Source organism: Pan paniscus, chromosome 3 (assembly GCF_029289425.2).
Source record: "Pan paniscus chromosome 3, NHGRI_mPanPan1-v2.0_pri, whole genome shotgun sequence".
NCBI lineage: Eukaryota > Metazoa > Chordata > Mammalia > Primates > Hominidae > Pan > Pan paniscus.
Genome location: NC_073252.2, coordinates 64,764,330 through 64,777,484, shown reverse-complemented (window position 1 = coordinate 64,777,484; position 13,155 = coordinate 64,764,330).

The window sequence follows — 13,155 nt, the reverse complement described above, 5'->3', positions numbered from 1 at the left end:
CTAGAAGTTGCCACTTTATTCTAACAACAAGTAAGAAGCTTAACCAACTGAAAGTCAGCATCTCTTCTTAGATTCATCATCAAGGGGAGGTCACAGTGCAGCCCCCTGCCCTAAAAGTTGGAGAGACCAATAGGTAACTGTAGAGAACTGTGACTTTCCAGAAGCCAATAAGCACAAATCTTCATGGAAAACAGTGCTGAAGTATAGACACCTGAAGTATAACTGACAAATTGCTGGAGGCTTATTGTAGACAAGGCTGAGAGATAAAATCTCAAGGGTAACTCAGTCACTTGAGCTTTATTTTAGGAGCTCAACAAGGTTCTTACAGTGAGTATTGGAGGAAAATCCCCTTGTATTTTGGCAGCAAGAGAGAAAAAAGAACTATTTTGAAATGGCCAGAGCATTCTGCTCTTAACAAGGCCTGTCCTCCAGGGAAACCATTTAATTAAAGACTAACTGATCAGGGGAAAGGGAAATATCCAACAGCAGATGGTTCTAGACTAACATGTGGAAGAAGGGAAATACCCAACTTCAGCTTGCCCTAGCTATTCTGTCCAACAGGAGGGGAGAAAAACTGAGAAGTACATTTGAAGTTTACACTCCAGAGTTAAAAGTTAATAAAACAAGTAAGACCTTGTCACAGAACTATACAACACTTTCCCCCTCCACACATCTTACCACTGCATCAGTAAAGGATTATTTATAACAGTTAATTTTACCCAGTGTGTCATGCCTGGCTATGAAGAAAAATATACTAGCCACACTAAAAAGCAAAAACACAGTTTGAAGAGTCAGGTCAAGCAAGCATATCAACCAGACTCAGATATTTCAAGAATATTAAAATCCTCAGAATGGGAATTTAAAAGAACTATGAGTAAAATGCTAAACGAACTAATGAATAAAGTAAAACACATGTAAAAACAGATGGCTGATGGAAGCAGAGAGATGTATTAGAACAAAGAACAAAAAAGAAATGCTAGATATATATAAAAAATACTGTAACAGAAATGAAGAAATGCCTTTAATGGACTTCATGGTAAGCTGGACATAGCTGAAGAAAGAATTCCTGAGCTTGAGGATGTCTTAATAGAAACTGCCAAAACTTAAAAACAGAGATAAAAAAGACTGAAGAAACATAACAGAATATTCAGGAATGATAGAACAACTCCAAAAGGTGTAACATATATGTAATGAAAGTTCCAGAGGAAGAAGATAGAAAAGAAGAGAAAAATGTGAGCTAATGACTCAGAATTTCCCCCCAATTAATATTAGACACCAAACCACTACACAGGAAACCCAAAAAAGTACCAGGCAAGTTACATTCCTCAAAACCCACACCTAGCTATGTAATTTTTAAACTATAGAAAACCAAAGACAAAGACAAAATCTCAAAAGAAAACAGAGGGAGAAAACATTACTTATAAAGGAGAAAAGACAAGAATTACATTAAATTTCTCCTCAGAAGGCATATAAGCAAAAGGAGAGTGTAGCAAACTATTTAAAGTGTTGAGAGAAAAAAACCCATGAGCTAGAAGTCTGTACACTGAAAAATTGTCCTTCAAGAGTGAAGGAGAAATAAAGACAAAAATTGAGGGAATCTGTTGCCACCAGGCATACCTTGCAAGAAATATTAAAAGAAATTCTTCAGAGAGAAGGGAAATGATAAAGGTCAGAAACTCAGATCTAATAAAATAAAGTAAGAATGATGAAGAAGATATAAGTTAGGGTAACATAAAAGCTTTAACTTTTCTTATTCTTAATTAACCTAACATGATAGTTTGTTCAAAATAGTAATAGCAATTGTGTATTTGATTACGTGTGTGTGTGTGTGTTTGTGTATATATATGTACATATATATGGTTATATATAGGAAAATGAATGACAGCAATAATACAAAGGAAAGAAAAAGGAATTAGGATAATTTTTATTATGAAGTACTCACATTACTCATGAAAATGTAGAATATTACTTGAAGATAAATGGTACACGGTAAAACACAGAATACCGTAACACTGTAGTTATGGTACATAAACTACTCATACCTTTAGTAGAAAGACTAAAAGAATAACCTATCAAAAGTAACAACTATGACAATTTTTCAAGACATAGTATAATAAAATATGAACAGGAACACAAGTTAAAAAGCAGTGAGTGGAGGACGAAGTAAAGGTGTAGTTTTTATTAGTTTTATATTCACGTGTTAGTTTGTGCAATCACTGTTAAGCTGTCATCAGTTTAAAATAATTGATTATAAAATGTTACTTCCAAGCCTCATGGTAACCTCAAATCAAAAAACGTACAACAGATACATAAAAATTTAAAAGCAAAAAATTAAAACATAGCACCAGAGAAAATCATCATCAAAAAAAAGGAAGACAGGAAGGAAAGAAGGAAGGGAAGACGGGAGAAAGGGAGGAAGGGAACACCCAAACACTAAATCAGAAAACAAATAAAATGGAAGTAGTAAGTCCTTGCTTAATAGTAATATTGAAAGTGTGTGGACAAAGTCCCCCACTCAAAAGGCATAGAGTGACTGAATGGGTTAAAAAACAAGAACAATCTCTTGCCCACAAGAAAGACACTTAACCTATAAAGACACATATAGTTTGAAAATAAAGGGATGGAAAAATATTTTATGCAACTGAAAACCAAAACAAGAGAAAGAGTTGGTATACTTAGACAAAATTAACTTCAAGACAAAAACTATACAAAGATGCAAAGAAGGTCATTATATAATGAAAAAGGATTCAATTCAATAAGAGTATAAAATAATTGTAAATATACATGCACTCAACACTGGAGTACCCAGATACAAATAGCACATATTAGAGCTACAGAGACTAGTGGACCCCAATAAAATAATAGTTGGAGACATTAACATCTCACTTTCAGCATTGGACAGATAACCCAGACAGAAAATCAGCAAAGAAACATTGGACTTAATCTGTCCTATAGATTAGATAGTCCTTACAGATATGTACAGAACATTTCATTCAATGGCTACAGAATATACATTCTTCTTAGCACACAGATCATTCTCAAGGACAGACCATATGTTAGGCACAAAACAAGTCTTAACTAAATTAAAAAAAATTATATCAAGTATCTTCTCTGACCACAATGGAATAAAACTAGAAATCAATAACAAGAACTTTGGAAACTATACAAACACATGGAAATGACACAGCATGCTTCTGAATGATCAATGGATCAATGAAGAAATTAAGAAAGATGAACATATTTTTTGAACCAAACTAAAATGGAAATGCAACATACCAAAACCTATGGAATATAACAAAAGCAGTAGTAAGAGGAAAGTTTATAGCAATAAGTGCCTACATCTCAAAAGTAGAAATACTTTATATAAAAAAATTAATGATCTGTCTTAAAGAACTAGAAAAGCAATAGCAAACTGACCCAAAATTAGTAGAAGAAAGAAATAATAAAGATCAGAGGATAAATACATAAAATTGAAATGAAAAACATCAATGAAATTTAAAATTGTTTTTTAAAAAAATAAAATCAACAAAACTTTAGCCAGTCTAAGAAAAAAAAAAAGAGAGAAAAGACCCAAATAAAGAAAATCAGACATTAAAAAGGAGACATTACTACTGATAACCACACAAATGTTATGGACCTTTAAAGGCTACCATGAGCAACTATGTGCCAACAATTGGAAATCTTAGAAGAAGTAGATAAATTCTTAGACACATACAACATACCATTATTGAACCATTAGTAAACCTAAAACCGAATAGACCAATAATAAGTAATGAGATCAAAGCTATAGTAAAAAGTCTCTCAGAAAAAAAAAAGCAGCCTAGGACACAATGGCTTCTCTACTGATCTTTATCAAACATTTGAAAGGGCTAATACCAGTCCTACTCAAACTAAACCAGAAAATGAAAGAAGGGAAGATTCTTCTAAACTTACTCTACAATGCCAGTATTACCCTGACACCAAAAGCAGATAAACACACACACACACACACACACACACACACACACACACACACACAATAAGCCAGTGTTCCTGATCAACATTCATGCAAAAATCTTCAACAAAATACTAGTAAATAACATTCAACAACACATTCAAAAGATCATTCATCATGACCACAAGGGATTTATCCCAGGGATGCAAAGATGGTTTAACATACTCAAATCAATGTGATAATTATATCAACATAATAAAGAACAAAATTCATATGATCATTTCAATTGATGCTGAAAAAGCATTTGATAAAATTCAACATCACTTCAGGATAAAAACTCTCAAAATAATTGATTACAGAAAGAACATACTTCAAAACAATAAAAGGCACATATGACAGACCCACAGCTAGTATCATACTGAATAAGGGAAAACTGAAAGCCTTTCCTCTAAAAACTGGAACACCACAAGGATGTTCACTTTTACCATTGTGATTCAATATGGTACTGGAAATCCTAGCCAGAGCAATCAGAGAAGAGAAAGAAAGAAAGCACATCCACATAAGAAAGAAAGACATCAAATTAGCCTTGTTTTCAGGGTAATATTAGTCTGTATTTGGAAAAACCTAAAAACTTCACCAAAAAAACAGTAGAACACATAACAAAATTCAAAAAATATCAATGACATTCTTCACAGAAAAAAAAAATCCTAAAATTTATACAGAACCACAAAAGACCCAGAATAGTACAAGCTGTCCTGAGCCAAAAGAACAAAAATGGAGGAATCCCATTACTTGGCTTCAATTATACTACAGCGCTGTAGTAACTCACTACAGAGCTGTAGTAACTCAAACAGCCTTTGTCATTTGACCTTGGGCAAATTAAATAACCTGCAAGAGTTCTATTCTTTTCTATTTGTAAAATAGAAATAAATATGTGTATCACACAAGGCTATTACCAGGATTAAATGGCATAGCATATGTAATGGTAGTGGCATGAAAACAGACACATTGACCAACGGAACAGAACGGAGAACCCACAAATAAATCCATACATCTACAGTAAGCTCATTTTTGACAAAGATGTCAAGATCACACATTGGGCTAAAGACAGTCTCTTCAACAAATGATGCTGTGAAAATTGGATAGCTATATGCAGAAGAATGAAATGAGATCCTGCCTCTCACCATACACAAAAATCAAATCTAAATAGATTTAAGACTTAAATCCAAGACCTCAACCTATGAAACTACTAAAATAAAACATTCGGGAAATCCTTCAGGACACTGGTCTGGGCAAAAATTTCTTGAGTAATATCCCTAAAGCACAGGCACCAAAGCAAAAATAGACAAATGGGATCACAACAAGTTAAAAATATTCTGCATAACAAAGAAAACAATCAACAAAACGAAGAGACAGCAGTCAGAATGGGAAAAAATTTGCAAATTATCTACCTGACAAGGGATTAATAACCACAATATATAAGGAGCTCAAACAACTCAATTAGAAAACATCTAATAATTCAATTAAAAATGGGCAAAAGATCTGAAAAGACATTTCTCAAAAGAAGACATACAAATGGTAAACAGGAATTTGAAAAAATCTTCAGAGAAATGTAAATTAAAACTACAATGAGGTGCTATCTCATCATCATTAAAATGGCTTTTTTCCATAAGAGCAACAATGCTAGTGAGGAAGTGGAGAAAAGGAAATCCTCATACACTGTTGGTGGGAATATAAATGAGTATAGCTACTATGGAGAGTTTGGAGGTTCCTCAAGAAACTATATAAAAATAGAACCACCATATGATCCAGTAATCCCAGTGCTGGGTATATGCCCAAAAGAAAGGAAATCAGCATATCAAAGTGATATCTGTGCTCCCATGTTTCTTGTAGCACTATTCACAACAGCCAAGATTTGGAACCAATCTACATGTCCATTGACAAAAAAAACAGATTAAAAAATATGGTAAATATACACAAAATGGAGTCCTATGCAACCATAAAAAAAATGAAATCCTGTCATTTGCAACAACAGGGATAGAACTGGAGGACATTATGTTAAGTGAAATAAACCAGGCACAGAAAGACAAATTGTGAATGTCTTCACTGACTTGTGGCAGAGGATAATAAAGGTAACGGGGAGCAGGAGAGTTGGGGATGGTTAATGGCTACAAAAATATACTTAGAGAAAATGAATAAAATGAGTATATGACAGCACAAACAGGTGATTGCAGTAAACAATAATTTACTGTACCTCTAAAAATAGCTAAGAGAATATAATTGGAATGTTTTTAACACAAATAAATGATAAATGCTTGAGGATAAATGCCCATTTACCCTGATACGATTATTATGCATTGTATTCCTGTATCAAAATGTCATGTGCTCCATAAATATATACATCTACTATGTATCCATACAAATTAAAAAAATAAAATAGACTTGAAATAGTTGGAAATGTATTTGCAAATTCTAGGGAAACCACAAAAATATAGAGAAAGAAATATAAATCATATACAAAGAAAATATATACATATAAAAAGCTCGATTAAAATTAGAAAAGGCAGAAAAAGAGGGCAAAACAAAAATAGGAGCAAAGAACATGGCCAAGAAATAGAAAACAGTAATAAATATGGTAGATATTAATAAAAGTATATCCATAATCACTTTGAATACTGATGGTCTAGACAACCATTAATCTACTTTCTGTCACATTTGCCTATTCTGAACATTTCATATGAATGGAATCATAACATATGTAGCCTTTTATGATTAGCTTCTTTCATTTAGTATAGTATTTTCAAGATGAATCTATATTGTAATATGTATCAGGGCTTTGTTTACTTTTTTCAATGTTTTTATTGTTGTAAAATATATACAACACAGTTTACTACATTAATCACTTTAAGTGTACAGTTCAGTGGTATTAAATACATTCTTAATGTTGTGCAACGATCACCACCATCCATCTTGAAATGTATTTTCTTCTTGTAAATCTTTACACCCATTAGACAACACTTTCTCACTTCTCCCTCCTTCCAGTACCCGGCAACTACCATTCTACTTTCTGTCTCTATGATTATAATTACTGTAAGTACCTCATGTAAGTGGAATCCTACAGTATTTGCCCTTTTGTGACTAGTTTACTTCACTTAGCATAATGTCCTCAAGGTTCATTCATGTTATAGTAGATGCCAAAATTTCATTTCTTTTTAAAGCTGAATAATATTCCATTGTATGTCTATACCATATTTTGCTTTTCCATTCATCTGTCAATGGAGGCTTAGTTTGCTTCTGCATTTTAGCTAGTGTCAATAATGCTACTGAGATCCTGCTTACAATTCCTTTGAGTTTATACTCAGAAGTGGAATTGTTGGATCATGTGGAAGTCTATTTTTAATTTTTTGAGGAACTACCACACTCTTTCCCAGAGAAGCTGTACCACTTTACATTTGCACTAACAGTGCAAAAGGATTCCAATTTCTCTACATCCTTGCCAACACTTGTATTTTTTTATTTTTTTATCTCTTGTATTTTTGATTTGCATTTCCCTGATGATTAGTGATGCTGATTTTCTTTTATATGCTTATCAGCCATTTGTGCATACTTCTCAGGTTAAATGTCTATTCAAATCCTTTACCCATTTTTTTCATCTTTTTTGTGTGTGTTTGTTTTTGTTGTTGTTGTTGAGCTTTAGGTGTTCTTTTATATTCTGGATTTTACTATTTTGTCAGATACATGATTTACAAATAATTTCTCTCATTTTGTGCAATGTCTTTACACTGTTTATAGGATCTTTCGAGGCCCTAAATATTTAAATTGTTATTAAATCCAGTTTGTCAATACTTTCCTTTGTGCTTAAGCCTTTGGTGTCATATTGAAGAAGTCACTGCTAAATCAAATGTTGTGAAGTTTATGCCCTATGTTTGCTTCTAATAGTTTTAGATATTACATTAATGCCTTTGATCCATTTTGAGTTTTTTAAAAATTATTTGCATATGGTATCTGCCTCTTTCTTGTGCATGTGGATATTCAGGTTTGCCTTCACCATGTGTTGCAAAGACTGCCTTGTGCCCATTGAATGGTTGTGGCACTTTTGTCAAAATAATTTGAAGATACGTGTAGGATTTATTTCTGGGCTCTCTATTCTATTTCATTGTCTGTATGTTTGTCTTAATGCCAGTATCACACAATTTTGATTAATGTAGCTTTGTAGTAAGTCTTGACATCAGAAAGTGTGAGTCTTTTAGCTTTGTTTTTCTTTATAATGATTATTTTAGCTATTTGGGTTCCCTTGAAATTCCATGTGAACTTTAGGATGAGCTTTTCTATTTCTACGGTAAACATCATCATAATTTTGACAGGAATTGCATTAAATCTGCAGATAACTTGAGGTAGGATTGGCAATATTCTTAAAAATATTAAGTTTTCCAATCCATAAATATGAAATATATTTCTATTTATTTATGTCTTCTTTAATTTCTTTCACCAATGCTTCATAATTTTCATTCTACAAGTCTTTCACCTTCTTGGTTAAGTTATTTCTCAAGTATATTATTATTTGTATGCTATGATAAATGAAATTATTTTTATAAATTTCTACTCAAATTGTTTATTTTTAGTGTCTAGAAATATAATGATTTTACCTGTTGTCTACAACTTCGGGTGAATTATTTGTTAGTTCTAACAGGTCTTTTGCAGAATCTTTAGGATTTTGTACAAATAGGAATATTTCTTCTGTGAATAAAGATAATTCTATTTCTATTTCTCTAATTTGAATGTCTTTTGTTTGTATTTCTATAGGTAATAAACTATGTAAGAAAAACAAAAAGGAAACAATACTTTCTCATTTCCCCTCCTTTCAGCACCTGGCAACCACCTTTCTACTTTCTGTCTCTATGATTATAAATACTGTAAGTACCTCACATAAGTGGAGGTACCTCTAAGTACCTCACATGTTTCTTTTTCTACCTCATTTCTTACCTAGTTTCTCTGGCTAGAATTTTTAATATTACATAAAATAGAAGTGGTGCGAGTAAACATTTTTGTCTTCATCTTAGAGAAAAAACTTTTAATTTTTAATCAGTAAGTATGATATTTGCTGTGGGTTTTTCAAATATGGCTCTTAATATGTTGCAGCAGTTTCTCTTCTTCCTCGTTTGTTGAGTTTTATTATAGAAGATTGTTATTTTTTTCAAATGTGTTTTCTACATCAATTGAGATGACCACACCTATGTACATTCTTCACAAGGGCAAGTGAGACATTTTCCAGAATAAACAATGTTAGGCTACAAATTGTCTGAATAGATTTAAAATGATAAATAAAACAACGTATCTTGTTCTACCTAAATGGGATAAAGTTAACAATCAATCACAAAACATAATCAATAACAAAATTAAAAATAGAAAATTTATGAAATTGTAAAAATTAAACAGCACACTTTTAAACAACAATGGATCAAAGAAGAAAAGTAAATTACAAAATAGATCAAAATAAATAAAAATGAAAACACACACATACGAAAACTTATGGAACAAAGCAAAAGCAGTGATAAGGTAAGATTTATGGCTATAAACATATTAAAAAACAAGAAACATCTTAAATCAACAACCTAACTTTTCCGCTAAAGGAACTAAATAAAAATAAAAATCTAAAACTAAAGTTAATAGAAGAAAGAAAATAATAAATATTAGAGGAAAGATAGACAAAATAGGGAATGAAAAGAAAATATAGCAAATCAATGAGACCCGAAGTTTGTTACTTAAAAAGAAAAAATGACAAATTTTTAACTATAGATAAAGAAAATAAAGAAAAAACACTTACATTACTAAAACCAGAAATGAAAATGAGAACATCACTATTTAATTTATAGAAATAAAAAGACATATAAGAGAGTACTGTGACCAATTGTATACCAACAAATTGAGTAACCTAGATGAAATGGACAAGTTTCTAGGAAAAAAATATCAGGACTAAATAATAAAGAAATATTAAATCTGAATAGGCCTGTAATTAGTTAGGAGAGGCTATGGAGAGGCAAAAGGCACTGAAAAGCCAACGCAATATTGCAGGAGAAAAAAAGGTGGAGGACTGTCACTATTTGACTTCATGACTTACTATAAAGCCAGTAATAAAGACAGTGTAATGTTGGCAAAATAATAGACAAATAGATTAATGGAATAGAAGGGCAAGTCCAAAAATAGACCCACATAGATACAGTCAACTGATCTTTGACAAAAAAGTAAGGCAATACAGTAGGAAAAAAATCTTTTCTACAAATGGTGCTGGAACAACTGGACACTCACATGAAAAAAAATCAAAACTTAGACTTTACACACACCTTTTTTGAATATTAACTCAAATGGATTTTATGCTTAAATATAAAATGTAATACTATAAAACTCCTAGAAGATGATGTAAGAGAAAATCTAGAAGATCTAGGGTATGGCAATGACTTTTTGCATGCAACACCGAGGCACAACCCACAAAAGAAAAAAGCTGATGAGCTGAACTTTACTAAGATTAATAACTTCTGTGAAAGGCCAGTTCTCAGTCAAAGATCAGTGGTTGCCAGTGGTTAGGGATAAATAAGTGGAGAATAGAGGAGTTTTAGGTCAGTGAAATGACTCTGCATGATACCATAATGGTGGATACATGTCACTATATATTTGTCCAAATCAATAGAAAATAAAATGCCAAGATCTAACCCTAATGTAAACTATGGGCTTTGGGTAATAATAATGCATCAGTGCCATTTATCAGTTTTAACAAATGTACTAGTTTGGTGGGGGAGGCTAATAATAGCAAAGGTTATGCACGTGCACATGCAGAGATATATTGAAAATCTCTGTACCTTCCACTCAATTTTTATCTGAACCTAAAACTGGTCCAAAAGTGTTCTATTTAAAAATGATGTTTTATAACAAAACTAAAACTACACAACAGATTAAATTCAATTTACCAGTTTATATAATGCAGAAGATAAAATGACCTTGAGTCTGAACAAAGAATATTAAACATGCATTCTAAATCTATACAAAACTTGAGAGAGCATCATTTTGAAATAGTCAGGACTTTGTCTTGCATTCTATTAAATGAGCATTAAGCTAACTGATTATCTAAGGCCCTTCCAGATCTAAGATTCTTTTTTTTTTTCCCCTTCTACATTGTCAAAGAAGGAGCCATCAAAAAAACAAGGGCTGGGTTAGGTGGCCCTTGTAATTCATGTAATGGAGAGTAATTGAAGGACTTTCTTTAAGTAATAACATAGTGAGTTCTTAATAGCATAATGTTATTAAAAGATCAGTATGATGGGAGAGTAGCAATGGCAGATACAGAACTGGCAACTCTTCGTTTTGAATGATAAAGAGAGCTGGGGGAGGGAAATATCCAGGCTTGGACAATTGGGGTCATAGAAGTAACATTCACTAAAATAGTGAACACTGAAAAGTGGAAAGGGGGTTAGTTAGAGTTGAGAGGAAAAACAGATGCATTTTGTTTTGCACAAGTGCAGTTTGATGAGGTATGTTGGGTATAAGATTAAGTACTTGATTTGAATTATTTGATGTATTGAGGTAATGAAGAAAAAATATTTTAAAGCTTTAAAATGTATTGCCAAATTACTCTTTAAAATGTTGTTACAATTTATCATATCCACTGTCATAATATGAGAGTGCCTATTTTTCCACACCATTGCCAGGTGCTAATATTTGATATTTATAAAGAGGTTTGTCAATTTTATGGAGTAAAACAAAAATGACACATTTCATGAAAGAAACATAATAGAAGATTGCTTTAGAAAGCTTAGTTGATGGTATAAATTTTATCTGAAGATGGCATAACTGGCTATAAATGGTGAAATAATAGACTTTGCAAATCATGAGTTGTAATGTTTGTTCTTTGGGTCACAAAACACAGAAGCCTCAATTATAGATTTGGTGAATATGAACTGATTGTGAAATAAAAATTACCTATCAGAGCAAGTATTGGTGACTTGATATATTAGATATTAATTTCCATATAACCAATCACCAAAAACCTAAAATCACATACATTTATTATCTGACAACATCTATAGGTCAGGAATCTAAGCAAGGCTTGGGTGGATCTTGGGCTCAGGGTCTTAAAAGACTGCTAACAAGCTATGAGCTGGACCACATTCTTTCTGGAGCTCAACGTTCAAGCTCACATGATTGTTGGTAGAATTCAATTTCTTGTGGTTGAAGGATTGAGGCCCTCATTTTCTTGCTAACTATCAGGCAGGTGTTGCCCTCAGCTCCTGGTGCCCACCTTTAGTTTCTTGACTGTGGCCTTCTCACAGCGTGCAGCTTACTTTCTCAAGGCCAGTAGAAGAATCTTATTCTTGTCTGCTGAAAGAGGGTCTTACATAAGTAACCTAATCTAGAGAGTGACTATCCTACCACTTTTTTATATTCTACTGCCTGGAAGCGACTTACACATTTTGCCCACACTTAACGGGAGGGAATGATACAAGCACATAATTCTTTATGGGTCCCACTAGGGTATATATATTAAAACTACTCTTCAAAAATACCAAAATGAATTGTTCTCACAGTGGAAATAGAATCACTCTATGCCTTAGGAAATGTGTAGCTACAAGGAACAGCATACCTTTATAAAAATAAATAAAAATTAAGAGGGTTTATTATCTCATAGGGTGAGAAGAATAATGGTAGAGAAATTCCAACACTGATGTTTCATCTTAATGAAGTAGCTGATGATGGTGGTGGTTGTCATCTGTTCCTTATGCCATCCTCAACACACAGGCTGTCTTTCCTGTCATGGTCACAAATGCAACTCAATCAGTTACAGGCTTCATGTACAGACATAAAGCAGTGAAGAGATATGATGTGTTTAATTCACTTTAAACAAGGAGATAAATTTCCCAAGAATTCTCTGATCCCATTGGTCAGGACTGTTTACACAGCAAGCACTAGGAGGAAGGGAATCTGGGAAAGTCTATGGCATTCTCAGGTTCTATAATTTTAGAAAGAAGGCTTCCATCAATGGGACAAGGAGAATGGCTATTGGGTAGAACAGAAGCAGAAACTTTTATATTATTATAAAATAATTTTTAATAAAAATTACAGCTTTTTATACAAGCCTGCATATAGACATATTTTGCTCTATCTTGAACTTGTAAAACAAATTTTACTTTTCTTAAAAGTTTCTGATTTTCAACTTATCAATAGGAAGCATC